The sequence below is a fragment of the Cervus elaphus genome, chromosome 33 (genome assembly GCF_910594005.1).
Source record: "Cervus elaphus chromosome 33, mCerEla1.1, whole genome shotgun sequence".
Taxonomy (NCBI): Eukaryota; Metazoa; Chordata; class Mammalia; order Artiodactyla; family Cervidae; genus Cervus; species Cervus elaphus.
This window is the reverse complement of record NC_057847.1, coordinates 45,971,707-45,993,490: the sequence shown is the minus strand read 5'-3', so window position 1 is coordinate 45,993,490 and position 21,784 is coordinate 45,971,707. Positions and strand designations below refer to the sequence as shown.

General features: G+C 40.6%; 1 protein-coding gene across 5 annotated transcripts in view; it reads left to right on the top strand.

Annotated features, from left to right (window-relative positions):
- Positions 1-21,784, top strand: part of FMNL2 (formin like 2) — a 327,350-nt gene that overhangs the window by 120,678 nt on the left and 184,888 nt on the right. The window lies entirely within an intron of this gene.

Below are 21,784 nucleotides of genomic sequence, written 5' to 3'. Positions count from 1 at the left end.
AAGGCAAGAGGAGCAAGGCCTTAGGGAGAGAAAACAAATTAGGAAATGGAATCAAATCAGATGAAGTCCTTTAAAAGAAAGGATGGTATTAACAAATCTATAGACGGAAAATGAGGACAGGCACACTCGATGGAAGTGTCAGAGGAGAGTTTCAGCTGGTGTAGGGCAGAGGGGAAGTGTATGTTCGCAAATTGAGGCTGGTGCTCTGAAAGGTTGAACCTTGGAGGGTTGGGACATCATTGGAATGGGGACCACTAGTGTATTTCATGCCATAGTTTCCTCATTGGATAATGTCCAGTGAATTCAAAGTATTTTGGTGCATCATAGGTACTGATTGATGCATTTGAATGCAAAGGCAGAACATCAGATACATGCAGGAAAGGAATGTTTTGAGATGAATATGTCAAGCCAGGAGCTTTGTTCTTCTTTATCTAAGCTCCCTGTAGATCTGTTTCTTTGGTAAATTCCTATGTTAAATTTTCTTTCCAACTATCCTATGAATAGAAAGAGGAAGACTTCATTAGCCTCATTTCTTAGACTCATAGATTTGGTAAGTGAGGTTTGAAGAGGTCTATAAATGAGTGTCTCCATCTTTAATTTACCCTTCAGTGAGTCAGAATAAGAATAAGAATCTCAGAACGTTGCATTTAGTACATTGTCTGAAAACTAGATCCTGGAGAATGTGCTGTTTGAGTCAATACCTATTTATACCTAGTACACCCTTCAGCCTACTCTTGCTTACAAAGAATTTGGAGAGAAGTGGTGATTTTCAAAGCACTAGCCAGTAGGGAATACCATTTTGATGGAGGTTTTATTAAAATATTTTTGAGTAACACTGTTTACTTACTACCATATTTTGGTTATGATTATGGGTAATTTTTAGTGCCTAAAAATGGAATCAGTTATTCAGCAGGGTCTGGTAAATATCTGAAATAAATTAGAAGAGTTGTGGGCAAGAAACAAAGATGCTGTCAGAGTTGGACAGGGTAGGAAGTAACTTTGAGAACTTAAGACTTGTCTCTTCACTTATTAAGCAAACACTATAGGCTAGGTACTGTGCTAGGATCCAGCAAAATAAAGGGGAATATAGCACAGTTCTTCATGGAGCTCATGATAAAATGGGGTGACAAGCATGAACAGATGCTTGCTTATTTACCTTTAAATTGAAGGATAGTTGATTTATAATATGTTTAAGGTATACAGTTGAGTGATTCAACTATATGTATTCTTTTTCTTTATGTTATTACAAGATACTGAATACAGTTCCTCTGTATTGCTTATGTTTTTTCATATAGCATTATATATCTGTTAATGCCAAAGGTCTAATTCATCCCTCCCCGCTGCTTTCCCCTTTGGTAACCATTAGTTTGGTTTCTGTGTCTCTGAGTCTGTTTTGTAAATAAGGTCATTTGTGTCATTTTTTAAAATAAAAATTCCACATATAAATGATATATGTGATATTTGTCTTTCTCTGACTTAGTAAGATAATTTCTGGGTCCATCCATATTGCTGCAGATGGCATTATTTCATTCTTTTTTATGGCAGAGTACTATTCCACTGTGTATATGGTACATATCCTCTTTATCCATTTAACACCTATGCTTATAAACATTACCATAATTGTAGTGGTGTAGATTGCTCCAAGATTCCCCACTGTTTTGGGGGAAGTGATACAAGGATGAAGTCTTAATGTTGATGTTAGTGAAAGGTACACTAACTAGAGTGGTTCCCAACTCCCCCTTACTCACACCTATGACTTTAAATCTCTGAAAGCAGTGATAGTTACACACAATTAGGAGTTTGTATTCAACTCAAGAGATCTCTCCATAGCTCTTTGGGGCGGGTGGATATAGGTCTGAGAGGATGGTATATAATAAAGGTCTTGGTAAGAAAAAAACGGTCAAAAGATGCTCTAGGTTTCTGTTGCTGCTATAACAAATTGCCACAGACTTACTGCCTTAAAACAACACAACTTTATTATCTTACACTTATGGAGGTCAGAGGTTGGACATGGGTGTCCCTGGGCTGAAGTCAAGATGTTGGTGCTCTTTATGGAGGCTCTAGAGGAGGACTTGTTTCCTTGCCTCTTCCAGTTGCCACATTTCTTGGTTCTTGGCCTTGTTTCTCCATATTCAAAGCAAGTAACGTTAGGATGAGGCCTTCTGATACTGCCATTTCTCTGGCCATGGTCTTGAAAGGGTCTCTAACTCTGGGCACTCATGTTGTAGATTGGGCCCATGCAGATAAGCTGAGATAATCTCCCTATGTCAGGGTCCTTAACTTTAATTGTAACTTCAAAGTCCTTTTCATCATGTAAGGTAACATAGTCACAGGTTCATGGGGATTAGAATGTGGACATCTTTGTCTATCAGAAAAGGAGGATTGGGTTCCTCCTCTGTGCCTGTGGTTCTTAACCTGGGTGAATGGGCCAGATTAATTTTCCTTCAAGTTTTTGTATCACTGCCATAATTGTTAGACTGTTGTCTTTGATAGGTCATTCCTTGGCTCAAAATACTCCTTGGTCAGGCACTCGGGTCACTGCCCAGGAGGTCCTTCATCACCCTTTCCCATCCTGGTCTTGATCGAGAACTCTGTGTTCGGGTTGGATGTGTTTCTTTGCCATGGCCTTCTGTCCCCTGTTCTTTCTGTGCATTCCTTTGCCTGCATTGTCCCTGCCAGTCCAAGACATCCTCTTTTATTTCTGTCCATCCTTATAAGATCCTGCAACATCGGCCATCTTCATAATGACTATTATTTAATGTTTTTAAATTTTATTTTTTAATTTTTAAATTTATTTTGATGGTGCTGCGTCTTCATTGCTGCACAAATTTTTCTCTAGTCGCAGCAAGTGGAGGCTACTCTGTAATTGGGGTGTACAGGCTTCTCGTTCTGGTGGCTTCTCTTGTTGTGGAGTGCAGGCTCCAGTAGTTGTGGTACAGGGCTCCCTGGCTTTAGTTGTTATTTAGTCACTAAGTCATGTCTGACTCTTTGCAACCCAATGGACTGTAGTCCGCCAGGCTCCTCTGTCCATGGGATTTTCCAGGCAAGAATACTTCTCCAGGGGACCTTCCCAACCCAGGGATTGAACCTTCATCTTCTGCATTGGCAAGCAGCTTCTTTTCTGCTGAGCCACCAGGGAAGCCCTATTAACTTTGATGTGAGTGCGTTTATCTTCCCATCTAGACTAGGGCGCTTCTCATCTCGACTAGGGTGCTTGTTAGAAAGGCAGTGTCCTGGGACTCGCCCTCAGAGAGACTGACCGAATGGCCTGGGATGCAGCCCAGGAGTTTGGCTTTTAAGAGACCCTGTGGATGATGCTGATAGAGGCAGCCCACACACAACTTGTGCTGGGAATGTGTTGAGAGCGGAGGTGAAAGACCTGTCCTCCCATAGTTATGAACATCATGTTGTCCTCGTAGGGGAGATGATGATTTTTTTTTTTTTGGAAATGAATCCCGGTTTTCTGCAGGAGAGTTTGAATCTAAAGAGAAGGAGGATCTTGTGGGAAGTGTGTAATAGAGTTAAGGGCACCAAACGGTGCACCATCATTTTGGAAAGTTCAGTGAGGGACGGAGCCAGTCTGTGCACCCTGGTGGAAGTGGGTAAGATCAAGAGTGATTTGGAAATAACCTGGTAAGATGGCTAAGTGGCCAAGCCTCTAGATTTACTATATTTAACTTTTCTGTGTTTTAGGGACCTAAAGTGACATATCAAAAGCAGAAATTCTGTTGTGGAAAAGATTTGAAAAATGGAAGCTGGCTAATTCTTGGGAACATGCAGAGGGAACTCTGTGCTTTTAGTGCCCTTTCTAGCACTAGTTCTTCTAGATGACTGGAATGCAAAGAATACCCCAAAATCTGAATTCCCACTGAACCAAGCATTTTTGGAATGAGGCCCTTCATGAATATGCCATGATTTTAATTTCTGCTTTTGTTAAGATTGAAATAGAGTCTTTGTTGTTTTACATTATTTCCTAGACCTCCTGGACAGTTTAAGTCCAAAGGAGTGGATTTATTTTATGAGATTGATTTTTGCCTTTTCCCATTTTGGGGGATCTTATAGCAGGAACTGAAACTATTGACAAGCGTATGAAGCAGAAATATTTTTTTGTTTATTTTAGTGTTCCACTTTTCGTTAATTTTCTATCAACTTTGTGGCTGAAAAGGAAGACATCAATTTTTATTGAGAGTAGAGCTTCAAATAGCTAGTTAATTTAGAGTTCCTCTTATAATAGGAGTCTTCCTATTATAAACAATTAAATGAATTTAACCTGGACCAGAGGAGACAGTATTAAAAATAACCGATGTTTCTGTGAGCTCTAAGCTGTCACAGCAGTGATACACTTGACTTGGAAATTACCGAAATTTCCTTCTGCTTCCCTGGTCAACAAACAACAGAAGCATTATATTACTAGCTTTCATTTGAAGATTTGAAGAAGAAGAGCTTTATTATAAGATGAATTGTGTTAGGCACTTTAATAACCATCTTGATTCAACTTAAGCCAGTTTTGTATGTGCTGTCTAAATTTTAAAAATATTCCGTAAATTAAGTCGTGAGAATTCCTTCTTTTTTTTTGCATATATGATGATCATGTTCTCTTCAGTTGGTTCTGTGGTGATGATTTCTGATTCTGATAGCGCCGATAACCATGTGGGACCAACAGGGGCGAGGAGTAGCACATGTGCTGTGCATCCAGAGCTAAATTAAAATATGGGTAATTAATATAATTATTTGCTTTCAAACGCTTCATGTTTTTAAAAGTAGCAATTATGTCCTTCCAGATGAAATAAAATGAAAGAATGAAGGAAGTTACTACTATGTTGTTCCTGCATACATTATTTCTTCTGGATGGAAATCTGCGTTTTTAACACACAGCTCGCAGTTAAAATTCACTCCTGTGTAGGCAACCTAGGAATGATCAAGGTATTTTGGCTATGTACTGAAATAAATTGAGTCAGTATTTATGCAGTATCTTGATAATTTAGAGAACTATATATAGTAATACTGTGTGAGTCACATAACTTTAAATTTCCCAGTAGATAATTTCCCAGTAAATATCCTTCCTATTATAAAGGATAAAAGACACAGGTGAAATTAATTTTAATGGTGTTAAAAGTCAAGATTTTTGTTCTTTTGTTTATTAATATAAATAACCCCCAATATAAAAATATTATCATTTCAACATGTGCTCAGTATACAAATTACAAATGAAATTTTACACTTAAAAAAATACTAACTTTTCAAAATCTGTTGTTTGATTTACTCTTAAAGCACATTTCAGTTTGGATGTTAAATTTTTGTTGGAAACACTGGATCTTTAGATTACAAAATGCAGTCGGAAAAGTAGTCACATACTAAAGTTGCCCAGTATCTGAAGTGAACATCTGTTTTAAATTTGAATTAAAAAGTAATGTTAAAAATTCAGTTCACCAGTCCTTCTAACCACATTTCAAGTGCCAGTAGCCTCATGTGACTAGTGGCTACTGTACTGGACAGCGCAGATTTAGATGTTGAGACAAGACTTTATGCACCTTCAGTATTTTAAAAGTTGAAGATGGTATGTTGGAATTCTCTAGGCAAGGATACTGTAGTGGGTAGCCATTCCCTTCTCTAGGGGATCTTCCTGATCTGGGGATCCAACCTTGGTCTCCTACATTGCAGGCAGATTCTTTACTGTCTGAGCCACTAGGGAAGCCCAGTATTATAAAAATGAATGCCTGTGTATTTGTAATGGACAGTTAAGAGAAGTGTGGGCTAGAGCAGTGCTTGTCCAGTAGAGCTTTCCACGATGAAAATGCTCTATATTGGCACAGCTCAGTAAGCGAGCCACTAGCCCTGTGCAGCTTTCGAACACTTGAAGTGTGGCAGTGCAACCAGAAACTATATTTTAGTTTTAATTAGTTCAAAACTAGATAGCCACATGGATGGAGCTGATGGCTGCCATATTGGATAGCACTGCAGGAAAGTTTCATAAAGGAGCATGTATTAATAGAGACAGAAAAGAACAAGACATTACTGAGTGGGGACCAGCATAGACCAGTGGTTCTCAAACACTGGTGCACATTGCAATTGTAGGAAGATCTTGGAAAAAACAAACCACCTATATTCAGGCTTCCCGTGTGACAATGATAAAGAATCCACCTGCCAATATAAGAAGTGCAAGAGATGCAGGTTTGATCCCTGGGCCAGAAAGATCCCCTGGAGTAGGAAGTGGCAACTCACTCCAGTATTCTTGGTTGGAGAGCTATTCCATGGACAGAAGAGCCTGGCGGGCTACAGCCTATGAGGTTGCAAAGAGTCGGACATGACTGAGCACATATTCAGCCAGCGCATCCAGACATGCTCATTTAATTGGTATAGGTGACCTAGTTATTAGAATTTTCTAAAGCTCCTCAGGAGCAGATCTGTGCCGGCTTTTTATAAATTTGTTTTCTTTTCATATCATACAGAAATTTGTTAGAAACAAGCACAAATAAAGAAAAAAAACAAATCAGTACCTGCTGTTTTCTAGGTTCTTAAGACTACTGAATACCTGCTCCTTTTGGATCATTCAGAACCCTGGGCATTAGACAGAAGAGAAGTGATTCCCATTTGGCTAATAATAAGAGACTCAAAGGTCAGCTCACTTGCTGAGAGCCACACAGCTGGGGGGCCGAATGTCATGGCTTCAACCTGGATCTCGTGTTTCTGCCACCACATAAGCAGAGCAATATAGAGTATCCAGCTTCCTCCAGTTTGTGGCTTGTTTTCTCTCTCCCCATAATAGAGCCCTTGTGCTTGGATTTATAAAGAATGTTTCTTTTGATATTTAGGAAAAAAAAATCTCATTAACAATTGGATGTTTGTAGTCCCTACAGATTCATGATCCTCTAAAGAGCACTGTGCTGGGTGTTGGGAGAACTCTGCTCTTTTCCTGTTACAACATATGAGCTTGGTGACCTTGAGCCAAGCAGCTAGTTAGTTGGTGCATCTGATTTCTAGTTGCCAGAACAGGAATGATCAAACCTGCCTGTTTTATAACTTATAGAATTGTTGTGAAAAAAGTCCTTGCCTCGAATAAAAGACTATACTTCTGGAAATTATACTTGAAATGCTTATGAGATTAAGATTTTTTCCTTGACTCTTTTTAAATAAGTAAAATTATTTTTCATATGGCAGATGGGAATTAACTCTCACACCACCTTGGGAACAGCGCTTATTACCCCATCTTACTATTGAAGAAATTGATGTTCAGTGACTTGCTCATGGTCACGCATCTTAGGAGAGGCAGAGCTGGGATCTGAACCAACGGGCTCTTGCTCCAAAGCTTGCAGTAACATCTGCTCCAAAGTCATATCCTTGTGGCCCGAGTGCCTCCTGCGTTCCGTTATCAGTGGTACCAAGAGGTGGCAAGATTCATTAGTGACTTTGAAGTTCTTTTGTTTAGGCTTGAAAGAGACGGTGACTGTTTCCTCAGTCTCAAGTAAACTGTGAGTAAAAACAGCTTTGGAAAATATTGCTGTTCACACGTCTCTCACTTTAAGAGCAGTGAGCTTGCTGTGCAAAGGCAGCTTTGAGACTGTCTTCTTCTGTTAGGGAGTCTTGGAGATACCAGTGCCAGTCATCCAGAATTTAGTTTGAATTGAATTAGTTAATAAATAATTGAATATTGTTTTCCATTTTCTCTGGCTCCTTCTCCCTTGAAGAAGAGTATTTTAAATCTAGAATTAGGTATTTGACTTCTATGGTGGTTAAAGTTCAAATACTGTATGTATTTTCTTTCCCTTCTCTTGCTTTAGGCAGGCCTATTTGAATATTTTTTCTTTTCTTTTCTTTTTTTTTTTTAACTGATTGCTGAGTCCTTTTGTTATCTTCTTCTTTGGCTAGCTTTAAACGTGTTCTTCTTTTAGCCTTATAATTTTTCTAAAAACTTGAGGCAGACATTTTTTATTTGGCTCCCATTTGCTGAGTATGATCATTTTCAAGGTTTCTGTCACTCCTTGGGAATGCATCTTTATGAACTGAACTTTGTCCACTCCAGTGAAATTGTTTGGGGGAAAAGGGAGCAGAATACACTTTCTGGAAGGTTTCTTCTGGCATTTGCCTGTTGATGAGCTTTTCATATTTCCATGTCACTATCCTGTCCCTAGAGGATAACCCTGGATCTTAGCGCAGACTTGATTGAGTGTAAAATGAGTTAGCACAAATGAAGTGGAAACAGATCGGTCCACAAGGAGGAGGTTCAGATGCTAAGTCCTCTAGTTCAGTGAGGTTGAGAGCATTTCCCTAAGAGCCGCTCTGGGTATTGCCTGTCCTATTTCGTAGAGAAATAAGCTGCCGTGTGCATGCCATTGCTGTTTATGCCTTTGACATTTGTGCTCAGTTTTGTGGGGGGGAATGCAAAAAAAAAAAAAAGTACCCTTATCTGTGGCCTCAGGAAGCTTATAGAATTGGGAAGATGGCTTTATTTTCTAGACACTCACCTGCCTCCTCACTGCTAGGCACAAGATGTACAAAGATTTAAAAAGAACCACAAGTGCTACCCTCTTTGAGTAAACAGCTTAGTAGAGAAGTCCTCCATGACTTGTGTCAGTGTGATGAGTGCAACCATAGAAGTGTGAACAAGAACCAGCAAAGGTTCATAGCGCAGAGCCAGTGATCAACTGGCAAGGAGGTTGGGGAGACTTCACAGAGGTGGAGCTGGGCAGACTTGCGGGACAGGGCATTTTTGGGAGGTGAGTACCATGTGCTAAGGCACTTGAGGTATGAGACAGTCTGATGTGTTGGAGAACGAACCGCAGGAGAAGGGAAAACTGTTAAGTATTACCCTGTATCTGGTGGGCAGTACAGAGGAGCCCAAGAGCAGAACTAGCTAGATTTGGCAATACACTGCTGGAATGTTCCAGGTCAGCAGGCCACAAGGACTAAGTGGTTCAAGTTGGATAAAGGCATAGTATAGGAATGAATCCAGGGGGATGAGGGGAGACATGTGACCCTTTTAGTATCCTGAATGAGACTTTCAGATAGGAGTCCAAGTATGGTGTTATGAGAAGGGGGTGACAGAGAATGAGATGGTTGGATGGCATCACTGATTCAATGGACATGAGTTTGAGCAAACTCTGGGAGATAGTGAAGGAGAGAGAAGCCTGGCATGCTGCAGCCCATGGTGTTGCAAAGAGTTGGACATGATGGAGCTACTGAACAACAACAAATGGTGCTGTGTTTTGCTTGTTTTTGCTCCTCTTTAAGGACGTATTTTACTTCAACCCCAGTAATTATGCCAGACTGTGACAATGGATCTGTTCTCCCCCTGCCCAAATGAAACAGTTTGCATAGTGAATAGAAGGCTCAGCATTGTCAGCTGGAAGTATTTGCTTCTCTTAAGAAAGGTCACAATTCCTCCATGGAAGAATAATGTCAACACACTTGTCTTAATGTATAGGCACCAGGACACTGTGGCCTTATATCCACAGCAAAAGTAAGGGGTTCCTTGGAATTTCCTTTCCATTCTGGAAACATGCAGATATGATTAGAAGACTGTCCTTCATGAAAGCATCAGTGAATGATGGAGATGAGGGTTTGTGACAGGGACCAAATGATTACTGGGAAAGTTGCTAAATAGAGTATTATGGTTTGTTGTTTCAAGAAGCAGTTTGATATTGTGGAAAAAAGCACTGGACAAAGATTGGAAACCTTGGGATCTAATCCTCATTTTATTCTAACTAGTCCCATGACCTAGGTCTTTCTGAACCTTAATTTCCTAGTGGGCTTCCCTGTTGGCTTAGTGATAAAGAATCCGCCTGCCAGTGCAGAAGACGCAGGTTTGATTCGTGGGTTGGAAAGATCCCCTGGAGTAGGAAATGACAAGCCACTGTAGTAGTCTTGCCTGAAAAATCCCATGGACAGAGGAGTCTGGCAGGCTGTAGTCCATGGGGTCACAAAAAGCCAGACACGACTAAGCATGCACAATGACGATGAATTTCCTAGTAGACAAATGAGGAAAATGGAGTTGGAAGAACTGAAAAGATTCTGGAAGGCTGGAAAATGACACAGGACTTGACAGTCCTTGAGCCCTGCCTGCCTCCTGTCATTTGGCACCTCCATCTGGCCGCCCTTTGGGTCCTCTGCCCTGTGATGAGGGAGGGGCGGTACCTCTCAATGGGCCAGGGCTGGGCCAGCTTTGAGGTGACTCCCTGTCATTCTGCAAACCACCTTTAGAGAAAACATTTTCACTATCAGCCAAACTTCATTTCTTTCATGTATTTTCTCTTTAGGATTTTCTTGAAGTGAAAGTTGCTCATTTGTGTCTGACTTGTTGCGACCCCATGGAATTCTCTAGGCCAGAATACTGGAGTGGGTAGCCTTTCCCTTCTCCAGGGGATCTTCCCAACCCAGAGACTGAACCCAGGTCTCCCGCATAGCAGGTGGATTCTTTACCAGCTGAGCCCCAAGGGAGACGGAGATAATTTCCAAGAAGGGTTTGGAATTCTCTTTTCTCCCTTAACCCTTTATAGCCTCTCTGTCGCCAGTTACCGCTTCAGCTCTTCAGTAATGCTAGACACAGTCTGGACCACTTTGGATTGAGTCATCAAGCCGGGAGTCTGGCCAGTAACTGGATTTGAAGTGTGGACCTGAAGTCACCTGATGAAATGAAAATGGCATCGGGCCATTCTGATAACACTTGGCCCCCTTTGTCCTTCTCCCTCTTAAGACCTCTCAAGTTTTCCTAAGCGTTGAGGGGCAGTTGGGAAAGGAGATGGTGGTGTAGACAGCCCAATGACTGTGGTATTCTGGAGCTCTAAGCATGATAAATTCTTACAGAGTTCCTCCTTTGTACTTGACAGAAGAGATTTTCTGTTCTCAGTTTGACCCAAAGAAGCATAGCAACATCTGCTGTTCCCTCCAGGTGCTGTAAGCCGGAGGCCAGGAGGACTGGTCACATCTTTTTGTAGAGTTGGGTTGGTGCCGGTGCGTCTGTGGCTTCTCTTCTTGAGTATCAGGCTGCTCGGGTTTTGTGTCTGAAATTTCTGGTGCTGCTGAAGATCATTTCTTCTTCCCTTGTCCCTCCGCCTCCAGCCTGGGAAGCCTCACATAGAGCCAGTGGGGGCTGCTCCTGCCATGAGAGAAGTCATAGTGTTCTCATGTTTAGCCTCACCCTGTGTTTACTTCCCCAGACTGATATCACCTTAGCTTAACCCCCGAGGAAGCCTGGTGTCTGGGCAAAAATCTCACTTCTCATTTTTTCCTGGTAACTTGGCTCTTCCCCCCCCCCCCCCCCCCCCAAAACAGAGCTGGGATCATGGACTTTGCCCATCCACCCCACCATCCCGCTCTTTTTTTCCTGGAAGTGCCAAAACATTTCTCTCTGTGCTGAACCTGCTCATCAGTAATTCTTGATGGATTGTCATTCCTTTTGGCAAACTGAAATTACAAAAACACAAAAGTCTCAAAATAGATGTAACCAGACTCCTCAGACTTAATAAAGACCACATGTGCTCACACTTGGGATTGAGTTTGTTCTGTTTGGTGAGCGGTACTTCTCCCACTCTCTGGCCCTTCCCTGCCTCCCTCTTTTCTGCACATGGAGACTGACAGAGCTTCTCCCATGATTCATCCTGTGTAGTTAGGCTGCATCTGTTTTGATCCTAGGCACCCTGTTCTGATTGTATACACTGTTTAAAGAACTGTCTATGCGGACGTTATTTTGTTTGCCGAAGTAGTTAACATTGTAGGGTCTGTTCTGGTTGGCATTTCTTAGTGAGAGAACTGTGGTCTTTTTCCAGTGTGTGCATGTTCACACAGTGGGTTTTTGCCATGCAGCATTTTACTTCTTGGTGAAAGGTGGTGCAGGCCAGTAGCATGCTTTTATTGGGCTCTCAATGTGTGCCTGGCACTGTGCTCAGCTATGTGTTTTAGCTCATTTAATTCTCAAAATCACCTTATTTCATGGTACTTTAATCACCATCATCACTGTCATCCCATTAAGGAACTCAAAGCACAGAGAAGTTGAGCTGCATGCCCGAGGTGCCATGTCTGGTGATCTGGATTCTAAGCCCAGGCAGTTAGTCTCCAGAGCCTCTGCTCCCAGATCTACACTGCTGCTCTTAAATTGCTAACCCAAGTGATCATGCAAGGACTGATATAGCCTCTGACTGAGAAGACATAGAATAGTCATGGCTTTGATTTAACAGTGATGTCTTTATTTGAGAGATTGTGCAGAATTCTGACTTCATTACTTCCCTTGATGCCTTACTTTAACAAATAAACTTTCCCTGATATATGACAGTATTCCTGCCTAGTTTCCTCAAGAGAGGGTTTGTATGGATCTAGAACAATGCTATCCAGTTCAGGAATCACTAGCCTCACATAGCTATGGAGCATCAAAATGTGGCTGGTTTAACTAAAGAGCAGACATTTTCATTTCATTTCACTTTTAATTAAATTTTAAAACAGACAAACTATGTTTGAACCAATTTGGGTATGTAAAGCTGCCCTATTTCAACTGGATCTTTTGTGACATTTAAACATAAGTATATTTGATGAGAATTTAGCATCTGGGTTGGAATATGTTCTAAGTGTAAAATATACTCAGGATTTGAAAACAGAATTTGCACTCTTTTTCATATTGTATCATTAATAGCTTTTATATTGGTTACATGTTTAAATAATATGTCTTACTTAAACCAGCATATCTAAAATGTTGTTATTAAAATTGATTTCACTTCCTTTTGACTTTTTGATGTGGTTACTGGTGAATTCAGTTCTATATGTGGCTCACCTTATAATTCTGCTTGGCAGTGCTCTTTTGAATCATAGATGTGAATGTTCCTCTGTAGAACAATACGTTTACTAAAGCGAGTGCTTGAAAGATGGTGAATGGGTGATTTGCTGGTGGCAGCTGCCTGTGACTATTGATTCAGTGGGGAGAGCTAATGTAACCTGATGACTTGTGTTGAAGTTGGCATGTTATTTTAGGGTACAAATGCAATAATAATGATATATAATAAGCTGGGTATCACATTCACAATGCTTTATGGCCTTTGAATAAATTACCACTTGGAATATCATGTGATCAAAAAATTGACATGTGTCAATTACTCTTTTGGTCAAGAGGAGTTTTCCATTTCTGCTGAATTTCACTGTAGCACCTGATTTGTTTTTCTTTCCCTTTGATCAGATTTGAGTTAAATGTATGAAGCTCTCATGGCCAGCCTCTTCTGCCCACTCCGGCCTTCTCCCCTGCTGTTCACCAGTTCTGTTGTGATCTGAGGAGCCCTACACACATGCCATTTCAGACCTGCTGTTGTGCGTGACACCCAAGAGGCAGGCAGCATCTTTAAAATTGAGTGTGTTGCCTTGGGAAGCCACACGCCCCAAGTGATGGTACAGAGCTGCCTCCCCACCCCTCCTCTGTTACCCTCAACCCTGGCTACTTTTCTCTAGCGTCCTGGTCAGTATTTCTTTTTCCACATGCCCTCTAAGTGTCTGTATGCCTTGTATACACTCTTCTCGCCCAGTTCATTCCTCTCTCTTTCTCCACCATTCCTGAGCTTTCCTCTGCACTCTCATGGCCTCAGCTCCTCTTGCCTGGGTTCTGAGTAGCTGGTCAACCTGGAAGGAAGTGCTGAACTTCATGTGTCCTTGTACTCCTCTTGAAGGGACCAGTAGTTTCAAATTCTGTGCTTAATTGATCATGCAATTTAGAGTCAGAAAATACATGTTCTAATTTTTCTTACTACTTTTTTCTTCTCATAATCTTTTTTTTTTTTTTTTTTTTGCTTTTAATGTCTCAGTCCTTGAATTTCTTCCGTTGTAAAATGGGAGCAGTATAAGGATCCGGAGAATTTCCCAGAGCAGCATAACATCGTCCTAGAGAACCACAGTGAATCTGTGATGCCCTGCGCTTGGCCCTGTGCTGAATTACAGATGAGTTACTTGCTGTTGGATTTGAAACAGTACATTAAACGGAGACACTGGATTTGCTGAGTTTATTCCTATGAAAGCTTTTTGAAAATGAATGTCTTAATTTGTCTGTTTCTTTCCTCTTTTCTACCCTTATGCTTGCTTTGTGTCTGCATTATTGCTTTCATTATTGCTTTAAAAGTTTCAAATAACTTGAATAACTCTTAGCATTAAGGATAACCTTTTCCATCCTCTCTTGTAGAGGATGAAGGTGGCTGTCTGAGGGGTAGGTGGTGTCTGAGGCTGAATAATTCAGTGCGTAGGGCATATACTTGGAAAGTGGAGGCTTGGATTCGGTTTCCATTCTTGCTTATTTAGTCATCATATTAATTGAGCATGTTCCTTAATTTCAGATGATGTATATCTCCCTTAGAACAGGTCTGTTATGTTGTAATTGGTCAATAAACATTAGCCATTATTATTGGCTGTTTTCTTACTTGAGGATTTAGATGACAGTATTTAAAAGATTGTTGTCTGTGACTTGTCAATCTTAGTTGGTAACTAGGACATTTGTTTTAGGTCTTAAGCAGAGGAAAAACTGGTAAAGATGAAAATACTATCTATAAAGGAGGTTGAAATTTTCTCTTTTCCTAGTTTAGAAGCTATAAATAATACTCTATAATGAAAAACATACCCATCAACCGGTTTTCCTCCTAGGGCCATAATGAATACATAGTTCTGCCAATACAGGTTTTTATAATACAGTCTTCTCACAATGCCACTTCTAGATTCCCTTTGCAAGCTTAATTCCAGATTTGTATGCAGGATTTGAATTGTATTATGGAATTAAAGTGATTTTAATGGTCATATATAGTTCCAGGAAGGAGTGAATCATATTTTCTGGTTATAACATGAATGGGAGACCCAAGTTAGCTAATTTGACATCGAGTTAGAGAAAGTGTAACGTATACAAGTCTCATTTGAAAGCGGGAACAGAGCAGGAACTTCAGAGCTGCATGTTCTTTTAATGAAGGCTGTTAATGTAATTGTTTTTTCAAAGTGGAGGATTGGCTTCCTACTAACAGTTAGCTGGCCTTGTCCTTGATTTCTCATAGTATGACCAAACCCTGTTCTGTGGAAGTGTTGGAGAATGTTTGGCTTCACATAAGAGACCTCCCTTTCATGTCTAAAGAGGCAAAGAATGTGACTAAGTTGTTCGGAAGATTTAATTTCCCAAGCTGTGCCATTAAATAAAAGAAAGAAAGAAAAGAAAAAAGAGCGTGCAGAGAAGTCCTGGAGGCTGTTGTCTTAGTTTTATCTGAGCCGGCCTTTCATTTTTGCCCTTTGTACCATTTGAACATCCAAGGGATCTGAGTCTAACTCCCTTGGCAGTTTGGGACCACATTCTGCCTTTGGGAAAATGCAGTTACAAATCATGTTCTTCACTAAACAAAGTGAGGCTGTTCAGCCCCTCATTTTGATCCTCTGAGGAGTGAGAGGCTGTTTACATTGAGCAAGTAAGATATATTTATTCTTCTTGACAAAGAAAGGCAAATTATTTAGCAGAAAGCTCTTTAGTTTCCTGTACCTGGCACTTGACTGCAGGGTGCCTTAAAAAAGCAAAGGACCAAAAATAAGCAAAAGAAGGAGCTCTCAGTCCAGTCCAGTGGGGGTGTGGGGTCGGCGCTGGGGTCTGAAGCCGCCCAGCTCCAGAGCTGGAGCTAACATTTGTTTCCTTGTGGTTAGATTTAGAAACTTTTAACCCTGCCTTCTCACACTCCCTGAAATTTATAAATAGGAACCTTTTCTTATGCAGGATCACTTGGAGGCCAGTTATTAGCTAGTTTGAGGTTCCAGATGATGGTATTTTGGAAAATGGTATTCTGTTTATGACATCGTCAAGGCCTTTCTTTGAGACAAGGAGCCCATCTTGGCCTGTGTCTTATAACCCTGCAGTTCTCAAACTTAGCTGCATAATAGATACCCTCTGGGGAGCTTTTAAAATTGTCGAATACCAGGCTGAACCCTATTCTGAACCCGTGTTGAATCACAGCCTCAGGAGTGGGACCCGGGCATTGAGATTTCTGAAAGTGCCCCAGAGGATTCCAGAGCACAGCCAAATCTGAGAACAGGTCATCAGACCTGCTGTCATCTAGGTTGGGTTGTACACTACCCACTGGAAGAAAGATGAGTTTCCTTTCAAACACAAAGTGACAATATAATAGCGACATTCTTATGATAATAGGGTCTGGCTAAGTGATTTCATCACTCTGATCAGCCTGGCCTTTCACTGTTCCAGTAGTGGAGGCTTTATGAATCAGACATATTTGTTGAAATAGAAACCTCCCAGTGGTGTCCTGAAATGTCTTCAGGTACCTGGGTTAGTATCTTCTATTGTTGTTTAGTCGCTAAGCCATGTCTTGACTCTCTGCGACCCCGTGGACTGCAGAGCACCGGGCTTCCCTGTCTCCCAGAGTTAGCTCCAACTCATGTCCATTGAGTCAGTAATGCCATCCGTCATTAGTATCTTCTAATTCCTGATGATAGAAAATCAACTGGCTCTTGATGTCCAGTTATTGCATGTGAAACCAGTTCCATCACCTGTATCTCAATTTGTGCTCTTTTGTACAGGTCTGCAACTCTGTATTGGTGCGTATTTCAGATTAAAAGCTTCAGGAAAGTTTTTCTTTTACCGTAATTCATTGCTGGGCAGAGCCTGGCCAAACCTGAGCTCGCCTGGCAGTCACCCTGACCTCAGCTAAAGTCAGGCTACCTACAGCCTTGACTTATCTAACTGAGTGAGCTCATCGTTTCTGCTACTGTTTTGTCTACCGTTTCAATCCAGGCACCACTGTGAGGATTAAAGAGGACCTCCTGCTGTTTGTTACTTTACTAAATTCTGAAAGAATTGTGAATTCTGAATTACTTTGGACTCAGATAAGGGATCCTGGATGTGCTGTGTCATGATTATACCATTCCTAGAGTCCCCTTTGTAGTCACATGGTTTGTTTATGCATTGTAACTCTGCTACTGATTATGTAACTTAGGGCAAGTTGCTTGACCTTTTTGAGCCTCGGTTTCCCATCTATAAAGACGTGCAAATGATGATATCTGCTTTTAGGGCGATGGTGAAGATGAAGAGGAATAATGTACATATAATTTTAAAAATAGATGTTTAAGGAAGTTGCAGATATACCACAGGTTCCTCGTTGGGGAACTATGATGGCCTGTGTGTAGAGCCTTCTTCTTGGTGTAGGTCCGCTGTGTGTTGTTGTGAGACCCAGTGAAGTGTTTTTTTCCCCAAGCTGTTCATCAGGATTGGGCTTCCCTTGTGGCTCAGCTGGTAAAGAATCTGCCTGCAATGCTGGAGACCTGGGTTCGATCCCTGGGTTGGGAAGATTCCCTGCAGAAGGGAAAGACTACCCACTCTAGTATTCTAGCCTGGAGAATTCCATGGACTGTATAGTCCATGGGGTCCCAGAGAGTCGGACACAACTTTCACTTTCTTTCACTTCATCAAGATTGGGTCTTGGAATCTCCATAGTAGGTAGTTGGTTGTGATCTTTTGACTTGTCTAGGAAAGAAATATAGTAATAGAATAAAAAGAATTTATGCCTTGCATAAAATCAAGGCAGTTTTTGTGTGTGAATTTTTTTTTCTTAATGCCTATACATTTGTATATCTGGGCTTTGAGTCGCTGCCCTTCAGTTGTGGGAATGGCACACAGGGGATCGAGGAGTCCCCCAAATACTGCTTATGGTCTGCTTCTTGATAATTTACCGAGGTGTCTAACATACAGTACTCCCATGGTGATTCAGAGAATTGAGAAAATTGTGGGGATGTTATGAGTCAAAGTTCCTTTGGCTTACAATATCCAAAAAAAATCAAGGCCAAAGATTGCATTTTCTTTCTGTCTGAATAGTTGCTTTCGCTCTTTATTTCATACTGTGTGTGCAGACCAAGCGTTGAAAGGTCTCCATAGAAAATATTGACATTACTCCTCTGTTAGGAAACTCTTAGTGTAAGAAAGACACATACTCAATTTCTTGGACCATGAATATTTGTGGATTTTATCCCATTTGGGATTTTCTGCCCCTCAGGAGTTTGTTTCATGAGAGGCCAAATTTACTTAAAACCAAACCAAGGAACTGTCTTGCTCTTGTGTCACCTTGCTTTCCTAAGCAGAATGTCTTCTCGCGGTCTTGCCCTGTGCCCTCCATTCCGACATCAGGAAAGGCCCCTGGCTCTGTGACTCACAACCGTTTTTATCTGAATGTTGGTTGAAGAGTTGTACCTCTCACTGCAAAGCATTTTAATTAAATGGAAAATGAGCTTAAGTAATTTGATATAATGAAGATGCAGTCAGTACTTATTTCAAATGCATGTGTAGGCCGACCTTTGTGGATGAACGTTAATGACCATTAGTTCGGTCTGAGTGAAACTATATATTAATAGCTGTGGAGCTTTTACTTTACAGTGCTTGATCTGAAGGCCTGAAAGTGGAGGAAAACAGTCACATAGCCATTTGAAGGAGGTGTTAGTGTTGTCTTATGTGTATCATTGAGTTGATTGCAAGGATTTTTGTCTTTTTTTTGGAGGCTACATCCCTACAGCTTACTGTCTATGGGCAGGTGATGTAATCTCTTCAAACCTATTTACTTATCTATAAAATGAAGAAAACTACAAGTGGTGCTGGGAAAGCTGATCAACCACTTGTAAAAGAATGAAACTAGAACACTTTCTAACACCATACACAAAAATAAACTCAAAATGGATTAAAGATCTAAATGTAAGACCAGAAACTATAAAACTCCTAGAGGAGAACATAGGCAAAACACTCTCCGACATAAACCACAGCAAGATCCTCTATGACCCACCTCCCAGAATATTGGAAATAAAAGCAAAACTAAACAAATGGGACCTAATGAAACTTAAAAGCTTTTGCACAACAAAGGAAACTATAAGTAAGGTGAAAAGACAGCCCTCAGATTGGGAGAAAATAATAGCAAATGAAGAAACAGACAAAGGATTAATCTCAAAAATATACAAGCAACTCTTGAAGCTCAATTCCAGAAAAATAAATGACCCAATCAAAAAATGGGCCAAAGAACTAAACAGACATTTCTCCAAAGAAGATGTACAGATGGCTAACAAACACATGAAAAGATGCTCAACATCACTCATTATCAGAGAAATGCAAATCAAAACCACAATGAGGTACCATTACACGCCAGTCAGGATGGCTGCTATCCAAAAGTCTACAAGCAATAAATGCTGGAGAGGGTGTGGAGAAAAGGGAACCCTCTTACACTGTTGGTGGGAATGCAAACTAGTACAGCCGCTATGGAAAACAGTGTGGAGATTTCTTAAAAAACTGGAAATAGAACTTCCATATGACCCAGCAATCCCACTTCTGGGCATACACACTGAGGAAACCAGATCTGAAAGAGACACGTGCACCCCAGTGTTCATCGCAGCACTGTTTATAATAGCCAGGACATGGAAGCAACCTAGATGCCCATCAGCAGATGAATGGATAAGGAAGCTGTGGTACATATACACCATGGAATATTACTCAGCCGTTAAAAAGAATTCATTTGAACCAGTTCTAATGAGATGGATGAAACTGGAGCCCATTATACAGAGTGAAGTAAGCCAGAAAGATAAAGAACATTACAGCATACTAACACATATATATGGAATTTAGAAAGATGGTAACGACAACCCTATATGCAAAACAGAAAAAGAGACACAGAAGTACAGAACAGACTTTTGAACTCTGTGGGAGAAGGTGAGGGTGGGATGTTGCGAAAGAACAGCATGTATATTATCTACGGTGAAACAGGTCACCAGCCCAGGTGAGATGCATGAGACAAGTGCTCGGGCCTGGTGCACTGGGAAGACCCAGAGGAATCGGGTGGAGAGGGAGGTGGGAGGGGGGATCGGGATGGGGAATACGTGTAAATCTATTGTTGGTTCGTGTCAATGTATGACAAAACCCACTGAAAAAATAAATAAATTAATTAATTAAAAAAATAAAAAATTAAAAAAAAGAAGAAAACTATGTAAATAATTCACCTTTAATAATTATGTGGATGAGTAAGTTAAATCATTTTCAAAAACTGGTAACTGCTATTCAAATGTAAAATGCATGGTGATAGAGTACTAGAATTTTTGAGATAGGATCTGTATCTGATTCATGGTCGCATCCATAAAAAGTACAAGCTGTATGCCTTGTAGCTGTTGAGTAAATTCTGGGATGTTAGTTTGCCTGTGAATGACTCTGAAAGCTGTTAGTTTTATTTCTTTTTAATTTTTAGACATGAATATCGAGAGGATGAGGATAGATGTTCAGCCTCTTAGACTGAGGTGTTCAAACTGAAAATGGGCTCAATCTTAGATTTAACATCATGGGTGATTATACATTTTTAGTAAGGCCAGCTATCTGTTGAGTGGGGCGCCTGCCATATCATGGTTTTCAGGGTTGGAGTAGTCCCTTCTCTTTTATGAACACAATGACAATTCATTTCAAAGTTTCTGCCTTAAATGGTATCCTAAGGAGCCTGTGAATGATGTCAACAACGTGACTTCCTATCAAAGAGTTTTTGGTGGCAGCTGGTTGAAATACCCAAGCTTGCACCATTCTAGGAATGACTGTCCTTAAAGGACCAGCTATCTTTAGTCTTTGGTGATATATTTTTATTAGCCATTTGTGTTTGTTTTCTATATATTTTCCCATAAAAGTATTCCCAACATTTTATAGATGAGGGATGGACTTTGACTTGCACAAAGGTCATCCAGACTCTATAAGAATTCTCCACTCAAGACCGAACACCCTGCCAGAAGTTAGTGTCTGACAGATGTTTATGGGGTTTTTGAGAAATAATAATTGTGCTGACCATGAAATCCTCACCTCTAAGGAATAAGAGCTCATGGGAAGAGGTCTGGGTTGAGAGGTGAGTCCCTTGTCTGACTAATTTGGAGGCAGGATTTCCTATCTGGGAAGTTGCATTGATCATCTGGATCTTGACCTTTCGCAGTCTTCAGACATCAGAATTATAAACACTGTTTAGTTCCCAAAACATGGAAATGCCCCTGGTTAGACACAAAAAGTATGGGAATGTTTAAGTTTTCTGAAAAGATATGGCAAAGTAGCTTGATAACCCTCCCTAGTCAGAAAGTTGGTCATACTGATCTTGCATAATTAAGAAAATACTTCACTGCCTTGGTTAACAGAGAATATAGGGCGATTGTGAGCTCCTTAAATCCACAAAAACTTACTAGAGAAAAGTCAACTCATCGTTAGCTTTCACTTGTGGAACTGAAAGTTTCCTTAGTAAATTCTGAGATGGCTGGGAGCTAAAGGAATACCTGTGTGAACTAGAAAAGTCTCTTCACCATCTGTAAAATGAGGCATGGGGTTAGGTGAATTTTGAGAAATCTTCAATTATGGTATCCAGATTTTGCTCTTGGGCTACCCACCTTGTCTCAAACTTGGGTTTTGATTCTTTGATTCCTTTCAATTTTGCTTCCTGTTGGTCTGAGATCATGACAAATCAGGGTCTCAAAAAAAAAAAAAAAAAGACAACGAATAAGACTGGAGTCTTGAACAGATTGTTGATTGATTGATTTAGGTTTTTGGAGCCTCTCAGGTCCTGGTCATTCCCAAATAGGTGGAGTTCTTAATATAATTTTGCACTGACACATTTTTTTTTTTTTTAACAGCAGAGGAAGCAGAAGATGGACACTGAGTATAGGTTGGACAATAACAATATAAAAATGACTTGTATCCTTTATAATTATGGTCTGACATGTTTCCAGTAAAGGTGTCTTTGGTTAAATGAAGTGATGCATGGTGTATATATATTCACAAACTATATACATGTAAACATAGCAGGTTCTA